The 15718-nt window shown below is 46.1% G+C and overlaps 1 long non-coding RNA gene across 3 annotated transcripts; it reads left to right on the forward strand.

Moving 5' to 3' along the window:
• Positions 1-262: 262 nt before the first annotated feature.
• On the forward strand, positions 263-15625 carry LOC133734612 (uncharacterized). Of its 3 annotated transcripts, none has more exons than XR_009858430.1 (8): positions 263-408; positions 1146-1246; positions 1383-1490; positions 3139-3179; positions 3471-3723; positions 14524-14651; positions 14857-15123; positions 15409-15625. It is a non-coding gene; the product is annotated as an uncharacterized LOC133734612 (long non-coding RNA). The 3 variants fall into 3 exon arrangements; XR_009858429.1 differs by having other exon boundaries at positions 264-408; positions 1399-1490; XR_009858431.1 differs by having other exon boundaries at positions 264-408; positions 1437-1490.
• Positions 15626-15718: the final 93 nt, after the last annotated feature.

Genomic DNA, 15718 nt, shown 5'->3' on the forward strand with positions numbered 1-15718 from the left:
TCGCTCTTGCTCTCACTCGAGTCAACAAATTTCTCTCGGTCTCCTCGCACAGAAATCCAAAACCAACCTGGATATACCATATGCTTCTGGAGGTTTCTTCTTTCTTCTACAGCCAAAGAATTGACTTGCGTCGGTTTCTTCTTTCTTCTTTAGCCATATAACCAAGATTGATCCTGCAAATCATTCCTTGCTTTTGATCTGCGAATTTCTATTTGGTTCCTGCAAATCACTAAAATTTCTACCTATGTTTATTGCTATTTGGACCAATGTCTAAAACATGATGCAAGCTGTGTTTCACGACGTTAACTATAACCATAGTTATTTTTGTTTGGCAGCTGATCAGCAGATACCGTTTATCAGTAGCAGCAAGGTCAATTGTATTGCTCATCTATTCAGTCTGCTTTCAAGGTATCACCCTTTATGTGCGATCTTGCATCTTGATTAATTGTGAATTATGTCATGTACTATTACAGTTCTGATTCCTTAGCAATGATCTACCCGTATTCCTGGTTTAGATTTTGCTGTCTTTCTTTAAATAAATTAGTTTCTGTTTTGAAATTTTGTCATAAGTGTTGAGCTTTTGATTGAAATTCTGAATTCTTCCTTTATTTTTCTGCCATTTTTTTCATATTGGTTATGAATGTCAAGAAACAAACTTGATCCAACTGAATTCATTCTAATACAACATGTACAATAGGATGCGCTTGAATATAGATACCAAAATCACATTAGAAGGGTGACTATATTTTACCTCAGGTCATTCACAGTTACTTTTGTATGCAAAGTGATAGGAATGTAATGACCATATGTAGATATTAAAAAAAAAAAAAAAAAATTCAGACACTACATCAAGTGACTAATGGAGAATAACAAGCTTAGATGACAGTCAGAAACAATAGTATTAGTGAACTGAGCATCCTGAATGGTTAATGTGATGGAGGCCAGCTACATACCCCTCATTTCTATACCCCTTATACCTGTAATTATATTTTGGTCGTTACATTTTCTATCACTCAGTTATACATTTATTGTCAGTTTCTTCATTCTGACACACAAAGCAGCTCTCTCTTTACGAATTTATTTATAAAACCAAGAAGCTAAATAATTTTTCAGTCATTTTATATGTCTGTTCCAACTTTTTACAGTATGAAACAAACTATTGCAAGATACAACAAGTGTGACGAGTCTTCAGAGACCGCTTTGGTAGAATCAATGGCAGAGGGACTGTTCTGATTCTTTTTTTGAGGTATCTACATAGTGATCTGAGGTTTGGTGTGTCTATTTGAAAACAGAAGAAAAAGTTATATATATAAATAAACCTGGGATAAACTTCTGTAAAATTTGACTTCTCCCTGATACTTTAAAAAATATATATACTACAGCTTGCCCTATGTGCAGAAAAATTGCAAGAGATTTGACAGAAGCATCATTATCAGGTGCAGGATTGTGTACAGTAGCAGCTCTTGCCATGATGTTTTTAACTTGGAATGGTAAGTAGTTCGTATCTCTTTAATTGGTTATTTATCACTGCATATTACTCAAATTCAACTGAATGGGCATTTAGTGGCCCCTTCTTTTCCTTTAATTTGATGTTTAGTCTAATGTTCTGTAGAATATTGTTTTTTTTGTTAATTTCCTTTGCTTTTCTCTTTGGGAGTTTCTATTCATACCTCTAAAATTGTCATTTGGACCTCCCTTTTTTTTCAAATAATAGTTGACTTTGTCAACTCATGTTAAATTACCAATAAAGACACAAAAGAGAGAAGAAAAAGAAAATTTCTTACCTCTACGTACAGTAGTAATCTTTAATTGGAGAAAACTTTCTCCTCCAACGTGAACCTTAAAATATACGTCAGCAAATGTTATCTATGTTGTTGTCAAACTTTTCTAAACTTTGTGGTTGATCACCCATCAATGGAAATAGATTTCATATGAAAAAAGAGTTTCAGCTATGAAACTGATAAAAAACAAGGAAACAAAAAATTGTGGAACTGTTAACAAGAATGATGGTGGAAAGAAGATTTCACAAGGGGAGAAAGAGTCATTGTATTTCATTGATTCAACAAAAAGAAACATAAGCTATCTAACCTCCATAAGATCATAAAACCTTGAAAATTTCCTGAAAAAGTTCATATGTACAAGGCTGTAAACAACCTCTATGAAATTACAAATGATAATAAGAAAGAGAGAGAGAGAGAGAGAGAGAGAGAGAGAGAGAGAGAGAGAGCGAGAGGACTACAAACTAAAAGATTTTTTTTTCAGCTTAATTGTATTAAGGTAAAATAGAATTGTGAAATCTTCAAAAATTGAAGGAGGTCCAACTACTGATTTTTGGAGGTATGAATTGAAAAATAAAAAAAAGGAGCTTTTATTTGTTTTATTGGACGATGGGCATTGTGGGAAAAATAAAGAGGTGTAGATAGCAAATTAGCTATTTGTAAAAGTAAGTTGGAGGTCTATTAGGTGAAGAGGTCAAAATACCAATTTTGGAGGTATGAATAGAAGCTCCTTTTCTCTTTTGACAGTTTTTTTTCTTTCCTTATTTCTACTGCTCTACATTCCTTTAGTTCATATACATTATCAAATTATATTTCCAATCTATGATGATTATTAGTTGGGAGCTTCTCAAGTGTTTCTGTTTATTAACAAAGGGAAACAAGATCTTATAAGATCCGAACATAAGTAACAGCTGCATAAGACCAAAAAAATGAACACAGGGATATTAACTAAGCTGTAGCTATGCAAGCGTTTTGGTTTGCTACTGCAATAACTAGCAAATCACACAAAGCTACATTAATTTTCAATGAAATTTTGGCCGCTTAGATCATAATCCCTTTAATGCAATGTCCTGTATAATATTTTGTTTAGTTGCATGTACCTTTGATTCTATCTAGGCTCTTTTATTAACAATATGATAGAACTTCATCTTTTACTACAAATTCATATGTTTGTCAACAAACATGAATTTTATCTTTTTTATTGTTTAGTAAATGCTTAAGTTCATGGTTTTTAATGGAAAACTCTGAAACCATAAGTTTTTACTTTGATTTTATTCACATTTAATATTTAGTACTGTTGGATTTGGTCTCCGAATTTGTTAGGATTTTATACTCACTGACAGTGTTAATGTTGTTTCAGATAGGGAAAGCTTTTTTGAAGCGGCTGAAAGTGTTCCTGGGGTAATTTTTTTTTCAACTTAGTTCTTTGTTATTTAGATTTGGTTGTACTGAATTTAATTGTGATTTATATTCTTATCGATTTTGTGAAGGTTTTGGATGAAAGAAAGTAGGGAAGTTTTGATTCTCTCTGATATGAATGTATTCCTTGATTAATGACTAAGATTGCTTTTGCTACAGTTTTGCAATTTCAATTTCAAAAGTGAAGTAGAATAAAATTTCTGGATTCTGCCTTACATGACAGATTTTGTCTGACCACTTTGGTTGCAATTTTTGCATCCCTTGGATTTTCAGTTAATGCCATGGAGATTGGTGAATGAGATTCATTGAGCTGCTATGCAGGCTCTTGATGAGCTCGAGTTAGAGCGAGTTTTAGGATGATACTGAATGTTGGATTAGCTTGGCAGTATTGGTGGTTTGGTGCAAGAGTAACTTTATTTGTTCTTGCCTCTCTATTCCAGACATCATTCGCCATATGTATCAATCAGTTCAAAATCCCTCTGTGAATTTCAGTATTGGTGGATAACATCAGTCGCATCATGAAAAGGTAAATTAAGATATACTAAGGTAATGTACATACTAGGGAAGTCTCAACTAAGTTTGGCACTATCGGCTGGGCCCCATGGTACTCCCATGTACTATGCCATGGGCCGGGTTCACGACCCACCATGGCGGGGCTCATTTGGGATGCCACCCTGGGCACCCAGGGCCCTGGGCAAGGCCAGCACAGCCCAACTATTTACATAACAGGAGGACTGATATGGCATCAGAAGAACAACTAGTGTCCCACATCGAAGATGGGGGAGACTTCCTTCACATGCTCGAGTATAAAGGCATTAGCACAACCACCTTTTACGGGTAATAACTCCTTTGTCCACTATTTACTTACTATACATCTATATTAGCTTCTCACTCAGGCATCGGAGAGGTGTAAACCGTCCGGTACGGTTTACCCCTCTAAGCGTGTGTTCTTGGTACAGGATTTAGGAGGTGCATCGGTACCCCAGACGGTATAGCATTCTGTGTGAGGTACCCGGAGAAAGCCACCAGAAACATTGGCGCGCCAGATAGGGGTCCAATCATGACTGAGCCGGAAGGAACGGCAGGAGAGGGTAGAAGTGTCGCCCGGGCACTGATATTCTCTCCGGGTACTTCATCAGCAGAAGCGCCAGGTGTTGAAGAAATTCATGGTCTCGGATCCTTGGACCCGCATGTCCCGGACCAAGTGTCTCCGGTATCGGAATTGGAATCCATGCGGGCGGAGATAGCAGCCTTCAGGGAACAATCCAGGATCGATCGGGAACAACAGAGTACCGATAGGGAAACAAACCGCCTTACGCAACAGAAGATGCAGGATCTGGAAGATGAAAACACAGCGCTGGCCCGAGCACTGGACCGGAGGCACCAGCACAACGAGGCGCTCACCCAGGCCCTGGCTAGGGCATCCCAACCAGCAACAGGCGTGAACGCTGCCCAGCGGGTAATCCAAGTACCGGTAGAATTATTCCCGGAAAGCTTGAGGCATCTACCACCACCACCGTTACCACAGCCAGTACCGAATATCCCCCCGGTAACCGACGCAAACACGGCATTACTTGTGCAAATGAGCAACTCTTTGCATGCTCTGCAGGCAAGGGTGCAGGCCATAGAAAACAGGGACACCTGGAGGGCCCTGGCCACCTACGAGGACCGCCCGGGTCCTTTCACCCAACAGGTTAGAGGAGCCATTCGAGCGGATATGTCGAAGCCACTGAAGATTGACTACACGGGGGTTGGAGACCCCTATCAGCATCTACAGGCCTTCCGCTCGCAAACAAGCGCCAAGGGATATACGGATGAGGTGTGTTGTAATATGTTCCAGGAAACCTTGTCAGGGGAAGCTTTGAGTTGGTTCTACGAACTGCCGGTCGGTTCTGTAGGGAACTTCAAGGAGTTAGCTGACAAGTTTGTAGCTCGATTCATCTTACGCACCGATGGGATACACACACCAAAGGGCCTGTTAAAGGTCCAGCAGGGAGAGAATGAAACTTTGAAGTCTTTTGTAAATCGGTGGCAGGCGGCTACCGCCAAGTGCCGGGACCTTAATAAGGAACTGGCCGAGCTGGCTTTCAGGAGAGGCTTAAGGCGCGGAGAATTTCTCTATGGGATTAACCATAATCCTCCAGCCAACTACGACGAGCTGATGGCCACTGCCATCAGACACGCCCAGGCCGAATTCGAAACCTACGGGGATACCCCCAGACCAGAGCTAAGGGTGCCAACCCCGGCTTCAACTGTCAGGGATGAGCCACGAAAGAGGGAGTGGGCCCATAGTCATGACAGGTCACCCCATACCTCGGGCAAAAGAAGCAAAGAGTCCTCATCCAGGACTAACAGTTATGGGACCACTCACCATCAGCGGGAGCCAGGGGTACAACAGGCCCCGCGAACCCCACCACCCCCCCGGTATGAGGTGTTCACAATCCTTAACGCTTCATACGAGACTATTTGGAACGAAAGTAAGGATGAGATACCGGGCCCACCCCCAAGGAAGTTCCCGAAGAGTAAACTTACCCAGCAAGATACCGGAAAGTTCTGCACTTATCACGAGGATGCCGGACACAATACCAATCTCTGTGTTGCTTTAAAAAATACTATCGAGTCCCTTATCCAGAGGGGCAAGCTTCAACGGTACCTGCCTGCTAAGGAGATAGGAGCGGTGGACGTGTACGGCCAAATCTTCACGATCCACGGTGGGGGCCCGAAGGAATTACATCCCCAGAGGAAGAGGCGAAATTCTAGTTTCGGTCATCCGGAAGTTTTCAACTTCCACAAGGCCCCGCGGCAAGACGGTGGTACTGGATGGACATCGGTGACATTCCTGCAGGAGGAGGAAGCCGATCTGAAAATGCCCCATGATGATCCCTTCTTAATCACGCTCCAAATGGACCATTATATAATGTCCCGGGTGCTCGTAGACACCGGGGCCTCAGTTAGCGTATTATTTCGCGATGCGTACAAAGCTTTGAACAGAGGGAGAGCCAAGCTGTCGCAGGATAATGAGCCCCTCATTAGCTTTTCAGGGGATATCGTCCAACCACTCGGATCAGATTACCTATCGATCACGGTAGGCGAAAGCCCAAATTGTTCAACCATCAAAACAGAGTTCATCGTGGTGGACTGCGTCTCATCCTATAATGCTATCCTAGGCCGACCGGCACTTTGGCGTCTGAAAACCTTCATTGCAGGTCACATGCTGATGATGAAAGTGCCAACCCCGGTCGGCATTGCTACGATCCGGGGTGACCAGGCCGCAGCGAGGAAATGCTATTCATTGACCGTATCTCGCGGTAGGGGAAAGTCTGAAATGTTGCCCGTGGCTACTAACCCTCTGACGGACAGGTACGAGGATCCCAGGGACGATACCGATTCAGACGAAGAATGGCCCGGTGCCGTAGAGGACATTGAGGAGGTGGTGCTATCAGAGCAGTTCCCGGACAGGACTGTTAAGATAGGTACTAAGCTGTCTCCGGTTATCAGGGAAAGGTTGATCTCGTTCCTCCGCTCAAACTCATCTGCATTCGCCTGGTCATATGAGGACATGCCCGGTATACCAATGGAGATAGCCACGCACAATCTTAGTATTGTCCCTTATTCAGCACCGGTAAGACAAAAGAGGAGGGCCTTCACACACGATAAGTACCGGGCTATCCAGGCTGAAGTAAAGAAGTTGATGGCCATCAACTTTGTCAGGGAAGTCACGTATCCCCGGTGGTTAGCCAACGTGGTCATGGTGCCAAAGAAATCTCAGGGATCATGGCGCATGTGTGTGGACTACACAAACCTCAACCGGGCATTCCCCAAGGATAGCTTCCCGCTCCCGCGAATTGACCAACTAATCGACTCCACTGCTGGGTACCGGTTACTCAGTTTCATGGATGCGTTCAGTGGGTACAACCAAATTCGAATGAACCCGGCAGACGAGGAGCACACTGCCTTCACCACAGACAAGGGTCTCTATTGTTACCAGGTCATGCCTTTCGGATTAAAGAACGCAGGTGCCACTTATCAGCGACTCGTCAACTCTATGTTTGAGGAGGTTATCGGTACTATCATGGAAGTTTACGTGGACGATATGCTGGTAAAAAGTTTAACTCCGGAGGACCACGTAACCAACTTGTCAATCGTCTTCACCATCATATTACGCAATGGTATGCGGCTTAACCCGCAGAAGTGCATCTTCGGGGTCGAGGTAGGAAAGTTTCTCGGGTACATCATTAGCCACAGGGGGATCGAGGCCAACCCGGAGAAGGTGCAGGCTATATTAGACATGGTATCCCCAACCTACCGGAACGAGGTCCAATCTCTTACAGGCAAGGTGGCCGCCCTGTCAAGGTTCATCTTAAGGATGACGGACAAGTGTACTCCTTTCTTCAAACTGCTAAAAACCCAGCACGTCGAGGTAATAGCCTGGACAGCTGAGCACGAGACTGCTTTTATTGGCTTGAAGGCGTACTTATCAGCGGTACCTCTACTTTACAAACCTGTTCCAGGAGAAATGCTCTACATATATCTGGCGGCATCTTCAACGGCTGTAAGCTCAGCTCTGATTAGGAAGGACTCCGATTGCGAGTACCCGGTGTACTATGCTGGAAAGGGGTACACTGGTGCAGAATCCAGGTACTCGGACATTGAAAAAATAGCACTGGCCCTCCTGGTATCGGCCCGGAAGCTTAGGCATTACTTCCAAGCACATTCAATCACCGTTTTCACTAATCACCCGCTGAGGCAGGTTTTGCAGAAACCGGAGACATCGGGCAGGTTAATTAAATGGGCCATCGAGCTGGGAGAGTTCGATATCAAGTACCAACCCCGGACAGCTATCAAGGGCCAGGCAGCGGCAGATTTTATTTCTGAGGCGATTCCCTCCCATAACCCTTCCCTGGAATCACCTGAACCACTAGCCCCGGATCCGCCTCCACCAAACACTTGGCGATTATATGTTGATGGCGCATCCAACAAGAAAACAAGTGGAGCCGGTATCCTGCTAATTAGCCCGGACGATCAAGTCTACGAGTACGCCCTCAAATTTGCCTTCAAGGCATCCAACAACACCGCAGAGTACGAGGCACTCATAGCAGGTCTGCAGATCGCCCGGGAACTAGGGGTGCAGCACCTTAGTATTTTCAGTGATTCCCAGTTAGTCGTAAACCAGGTCAGCGGTAACTTCGAGGCAAAGGAACCCCACATGTCCTCTTACCAGGCTCTGGCTCGGGCATTAGTGCAGAGATTTACCTCCTACATTTTTACCCAAATACCGAGGGCAGAAAACGACAAGGCAGACGCCCTTGCTAAGCTTGCATCAACTTCCCCAAGTCCTACCTATGGAGCCACTAAAGTCGAAATACTCGAGAGACCTAGCACTTCTAAAACTGTGTCAGAAATATTCGCTGTGGATCACACAGCTTCGTGGATGGACCCAATTTTGAAATACATGGTCGACGGCCTGGCACCAGATGATAAGGTCGAGGCCAGAAGACTGCAGTTAAGGTCAGCTCGATACACGATCATGAATGACAAGTTATACCGGAGAGGCCACTGCTTCCCCAGTCTGAGGTGTGTAACACCGGAGGAAGGTCACAAAATAATGAAGGACATACATGCTGGTGTATGCGGTAACCATGCTGGAGCCCGATCTCTTGCACACAAGACCCTAAGGGCAGGATATTTCTGGCCAACCATGTCGGCCCTAGCCCAAACAATATCCAGTTCTTGCCACAAGTGCCAAATGTATGCAAATATCCCAAGGGCACCGCCCATTGCCCTCTCCATCCTCCTGGCACCGTGGCCGTTCTGTCAGTGGGGTTTGGACTTGATTGGTAAACTTCCCACAGCAGTGGGACAATTCAAATACGCCATCGTCGCTGTGGACTATCAAACAAAGTGGGTTGAAGCAGAACCTCTTGTCGCCATCACCACGGAAAAGGTAAAAAATTTCCTGTGGAAGAACATCTACTGCAGGTTTGGAGTCCCGGACACCATAATCACGGACAATGGTACCCAGTTTGACAATGATGAGTTGAGGGCTTACACAGAGAACCTGGGCACCAGGATTCTATATGCATCCCCGGCCCACCCCCAGACCAACGGTCAGGTCGAGGCTGTCAACAAGATCATCAAGAAGATACTGAAAAAGAAGCTCGACGATGCCAAGGGTCTTTGGGCTGCTAAACTCCCGGAGGTGTTGTGGGCTATCAGGACCACGGCAACAGAGGCCACCGGAGAGACCCCATTCTGCATGGCTTTCGGGACAGAAGCGGTACTCCTTATTGAAACACAGGTCCAGAGTCCCCGGATCGAATACTTCGATGCGGGTACCAACTCGGAAGGCCTACAACTCGATGCCGATTTACTAGAGGAACGAAGGGATGTGGCACACATGCATAACTTGGCTAACAAGAGGAGGATAGCTCGCTACTACGATGCCAAGGTACAATCCCGCACACTGAAGTTGGGGGACTGGGTCATGAAGCAGGTCTACCCAGAGCCCCGGGGACTGGATCCATCCTGGACAGGCCCTTACGAGATCATTGAAGAGGTAGGCCCCGCAACCTTTTTCATCCGGGACATGGACGGAGTCGTATCCCGGCATCCATGGAATACCCAGCGCCTGCGGTACTATTACAAGTAGCTCCGGGAGCATCTTGTCCTAGCTTTTGCTTTTGACCATACAGCTATGGCAAGCTACCCATCGGGTACTCATTCTGTATTTAACCACCATGTGGTATTTGAATGGAAAAATGAATTATTCAGACCATTTCTAGCATTTTTTTACCTACCCCGGACATGCCCGGACATAGCTATTGTCAGTTACTCTATTCCGGTAATAAGTGATGCAAGTAAGTGCTTAAGGTACAAAATCCTAAAAATTTTAATTCCTTTCCAATTCCCATTCAAATTCAAAAAATCTTAATCCACAAAAGCCTGGACTACCAAGCACAGGAATTACGCCATTGTTCAAGGCAAGGATAACTTCTACAAAAAAAAACATATACAAAAAAAGGGAATCCAAGTATTACTGCTCCCCACCGGTACTCTAGGATCCACCGGCACCAGACCTGGCCGCAGCATCTTTGTCTTTCTTCTTCTTCTCAAGAAGGCCCCGCCTGAATTTGGCCTCGTCCAAGTACCCGGCCGCCACCCATTCCTTGAACTTCATGATAACAGCTTTGTCTTGGGCAGCAGCCAGCATGGCAATGAGCTCTTCGGAGGCCTTGTACTCCTCTACAGCCTCGTGCTTCTCCGCGGGAAGACGCTCCTCCAGGTAGTCTGCTTTCTCCTTCCAGGATGTGGCAGACTCCGCAGCCTCTTTTTCGGAGTCCTGGGCACTTTTCACCTCTTCCCGGGCCTCAGAGATTTCAGATTCAAGCTCCGCGATCCGCTGCTTGGCCGCGTCCATCTCGGCAACCAGGGGAGTCAAAGACTCAATCTTCTTCTTCAAGGAGTCCCGCTCCTTCTCCAGCCTGGCCTTCTCGCCATGAAGATACTTCACCTGCCCGGAGAGATTGCTAACCTCCTCCTTCAGTTGAGTATCTTCCTCGCTGGCATCCACCGCGTACACATTGAAGAGTGCCTGCAAGCGCACCGATTAAAATGTATATATAGTAATAAAAGGCTACAAGGGTAAAGCAAACTCGTACCCGCATCATGGATTCCCGGGCAATACGGCGATTCTCTTTGGGAGTATTGTCTTTGGCCCGCACCCGGTCGAGATCAATGTCCTTCAGGTCACTAAGCATGGCCCGCACGAACTTCTCATCAGCAACCCCGTACTCACTCAGCAGCTGCTTGATGGGCTTTTTGGGGACTACCGGAAGGGCAGGAGAGAACAGGGCAAGCGAAGGCGACGACTCGGGTACCGGGTGATCCTTCTTCTGTCTCTTAGCACCGGATCCCTTAACGTCCCGGCCGGTGTACGTCACCTCATGCTTCTCGCTTCGGTGCCGATGCTTGTGAGATCTCTTCTTCTCACCTGGAAGCAAGGCCTCATCACTCCCAGTGGAGCGGGAGGAAATAGATACGGAGGCCGGTGCTTTTTCCTTTCCGGTATCAGCAATGGTAATGACGTCAGCAACTGACGGCTGTACGACTTGGGTCGCGGGAGCTTCAGGATCAGGTTCCCCATACCCCGCATCAGTAAGCTCCAGTAGGGTCTCTTCAACGGACCGACCCGTAGTTTTCGACCCTAGGTCGACTTCAATATGAAGGGCGTCTTCTCCCTGCCCCATCAGCATATCCATCAGCTGATTATCATCCATTTTGTCCTCCTCTTTTCCTTTCCGGGGTTTCCTCTTCGGTGCTTTCACTGCAATCAGTTCGAAGTTAGTCAAGGAAAAAGGACAGGGTGACATGCAAAACAAAAAAAAAAACCTTTCAGCCTCACCGGGAAGCCATCCTAGTCCTAGCCTATAAAGTATAGAGTGCCGTATGAATCTATAAGAGCTCCTCTCCTTCTCATTCCAAACTGCATATACCCGGGCTATCCTCTTCCTTTCTACCTCAGACAAACTGTAGGCCTGGTCCCCGATGGCTTGGAAGGTACCGGTCAGCTGCCACTTCTTATTTTTGATTTGCCACCGACCCCCGGCTAGAAATACTTTGTTCCTCCACCTTTTGCTCATCGAGGAAGGCATATCGGTAACTAGTGGTTCGTAGTCCCTAGCAGCAAATGTCACCGTACCCGCACAGGACAGCTTCCTCGAGTACAGGACCCTGTGCACCGCGCGGAATTCATTTACGGAAGGCCACCCTTGTTGGCACAAGTCCCACATGGCCAACATACTGTATATTTGACGAATAGCATTCGGGGTCAACTGCCCCGGTGACAGGTTCAGCATCCGCAGCAGATACTGTAGGCACCGGGGCAGAGGTAGCGATAATCCTTGGTGGAACTGGTTCTCGTGCAGCGCCACCCACCCCGGGGCAGGATTTGCGGCCATCTCTCCATCCTTGAGAGGCCTAAGCTCCACTGTATCCGGTATTCCCCACTTCAGTCGCATGGCGATGATCTCCTTCATCGTCATACTTCTCCGGGGTTCGTCGCATACGGTCCCGTCCGCAAGTGTATACCTAGGCTTCGGTATGCCCTCGGGAATTGCCACTGTGACTACCGGGGCCTCCGCCGACCCTCCCTCGCTCTCACCCTCGTCGGACTCCTCACTGCTCTCCGAGAACACCCCAGTCGAGGATTCGGTATTCTCTGCTAATTGACTTACTTGCGCTAAGTACCGATCGATGTCCACTTCAGCTTGCCTGGCAGAGGACTGGTACGACGATCCCGCATCCCCACCCTTGGTTTCTGATTCCATCCTAACTACGATACCGGGGACTTCAAAACTCGATGTATCTGGAATCAGAAGCACAAGGGTTAGCCTAGCCAGATCTAAGACCATGGTGAAGCGCGGATCACTCCCCACTTCAAACAAAAAACCCAGAAAAAAAACCCAGAAAAAACCCAGAAATTCAAGCAAAGTCCATAAACACCCAATCGGCCGTAGCAATCCCTACCCACTTTCACATATTGCTTATTCTGAGAAACCCAGAAACGCAAACAAACAAAAAAACCCATGAAAAACAGAAGAAAAAAAACATGCCAAACGGACACACACAAGAAAAACCAAAAACCAAACCACATTCTCTTACCTCTTTTCCTGCAGTCGCTAATCCGGCCAAGGCCTTCTCTGTGATCGCACCTCAAGGCTTTCGTCTTCACTCCTCACAGCAACAGAGGCACACAGAGAGAAGGTAAAAAAGCAAACTCGCAAATTCTCAGAATTTTGGAAAAAGTGAGAAGGGAAACAGTCTGTTTCCCTCTTAAATTCAATCTCCAAAGCATCAGGACCGTTGAAGACGAAAAGACCTCAACCGCAAGATCACTACACGTGTCCCACGTCTCGAAAACCGTCAGTTGAGGGGACGGGCATTTATTGCACTCTGTCTGCCCCACGTGGCTGACATGCACCGCCTACCCCACTGGGTACCACGAGGCTCACATCCTCTACCCGATCGGGTATCAGAGGCAAGTCCTCTCTCTACCCCATCGGGTATCAGAGTCAAGTCCTCTCTACCCCATTGGGTACCACGAGGCTCACATTCTCTACCCCATCGGGTATCAGAGCCAAGTCCTCTATACCCCATTGGGTACCAGAGGCTCACATCCTCTACCCCATCGGGTACCAAGTCCTCTCTACCCCATTGGGTACCGGAGGCTCACATCCTCTACCCCATCGGGTACCAAGTCCTCTCTACCCCATTGGGTACCGGAGGCTCACATCCTCTACCCCATCGGGTATCAGAGCCAAGTCCTCTCTACCCCATTGGGTACCGGAGGCTCACATCCTCTACCCCATCGGGTACCAAGTCCTCTCTACCCCATTGGGTACCGGAGGCTCACATCCTCTACCCCATCGGGTATCAGAGCCAAGTCCTCTCTACCCCATTGGGTACCGGAGGCTCACATCCTCTACCCCATCGGGTATCAGAGTCAAGTCCTCTCTACCCCATTGGGTACCGGAGGCTCACATCCTCTACCCCATCGGGTACCAAGTCCTCTCTACCCCATTGGGTACCGGAGGCTCAACCCTCACCCTATCGCAGCGTGTAGATTAGCTACATACAGCGTAACCCGCTCAAGATATCCCTTGAACGGGAACTTGGGGGACTCCCTATAGGCACACTAGTGCCAAACTTCCGAGACAATAATAAGTCCCCACCCAAGAAACATCTTGAACGGGAACTTGGGGGACTTGTACATACTAGGGAAGTCTCAACTAAGTTTGGCACTATCGGCTGGGCCCCATCGGTACTCCCATGTACTATGCCATGGGCCGGGTTCACGACCCACCATGGCGGGGCTCATTTGGGATGCCACCCCGGGCACCCAGGGCCCTGGGCAAGGCCAGCACAGCCCAACTATTTACATAACAGGAGGACTGATATGGCATCAGAAGAACAACTAGTGTCCCACATCGAAGATGGGGGAGACTTCCTTCACATGCTCGAGTATAAAGGCATTAGCACAACCACCTTTTACGGGTAATAACTCCTTTGTCCACTATTTACTTACTATACATCTATATTAGCTTCTCACTCAGGCATCGGAGAGGTGTAAACCGTCCGGTACGGTTTACCCCTCTAAGCGTGTGTTCTTGGTACAGGATTTAGGAGGTGCATCGGTACCCCAGACGGTATAGCATTCTGTGTGAGGTACCCGGAGAAAGCCACCAGAAACAGGTAATTATAGAGAAGATGAAGTTATGTTTACCTTGGTACTAACAACGTACATCATTTTCATCATCTGTGTTTGCAGGGATCCCACTTCCAATGTCATGACCGAGACAGAAATAGGAAGACTTTGAGAAATACAAAGGATGCTTATGCAGATTGCAGATTAAAGTTTTGAGTTCTGAAATTTTTTCTGATGCAAAGACTATTAAGGTACATTTTACATGACTTCCCAGAACCTTCCTACACCATGCATCCTACGCAAATAGAAGTTGTCTATAGATTTGTAAACTTTGGCATTAATAATACAAAACGTACTCCTTTTTCTAATGGTTGCTATTGTATGGTATATTTTAGTAGGATTTATTAGCGCGGTATGTTCAGAACTCTAATCTACATGCATTTCTTTAAAATACAGGTCGCTTGAATATATGACGATACTTGGAGCGTCTGTCAAGGATCTGAACCCATGAAGTCAAGGTTGCTGTGTTGCCACTTTTGAGAGATTCTATTTGTTTCAAGTGCAGAGACAGAGACAGACTGTGAAAGAAAAAAAGGAGTGATCGATCTGGATTTATTTGACAAGAGGTGTAGAGATAGAGAGAAATTGTGAAAGCAGAAGAGGAGGAATCGGTGTTGGAGAAGAGGCTTCAAACGTAGAAGACAGGACATCAGTTGATAGCAGGTAATATAGAAAGAAGAACAGGGATCTGGGTCTGAGTTTGTTTTGGATTGCTCATCTATTTGTGTCTTTATTTTTCTTCTCATACTGAGTCTTTGTTTTGAAATGCTCCGGTGAATTGGTTTCAGACTATATTCCTGTCAGCTTTGTAGTTATCGGTTTGCTTGCATAATTGTTATCAGCTTCATAGTTGTTGCTTTCATGGTTGTGCATTGGATTATCATTTGAACAGAATTTGCAGCTCCATTCAACCTTCTCTTATCTGACTACCCCATTTTTTAATGGCAGCGCACCAGAATCAGGACCAAACGAGCTTCTCATCAACAGCCGAACCAAAGGATGATACCTTTGACAATCTCATGTAAAGTAACTGGTTTGAAGTATAAATGCAGATTATTTTGTTAATAGCTAACTACCTTTGCAATTAGAGTTTAGGAACTTCGGTTAGAATGATCATTTTTTGAACAAATGTTGGTTAATATACCATACAAAAATTGGGGAAAAATGCAAACACGCAGCATCGCGTGGGGGTAGTAGCTAGTATATATGGGACACATATGTAAATGTAGTGTTATGTATGGGGGACTTACCCCTTTAG

Source organism: Rosa rugosa, chromosome 2 (genome assembly GCF_958449725.1).
Source record: "Rosa rugosa chromosome 2, drRosRugo1.1, whole genome shotgun sequence".
Classification (NCBI taxonomy): domain Eukaryota; kingdom Viridiplantae; phylum Streptophyta; class Magnoliopsida; order Rosales; family Rosaceae; genus Rosa; species Rosa rugosa.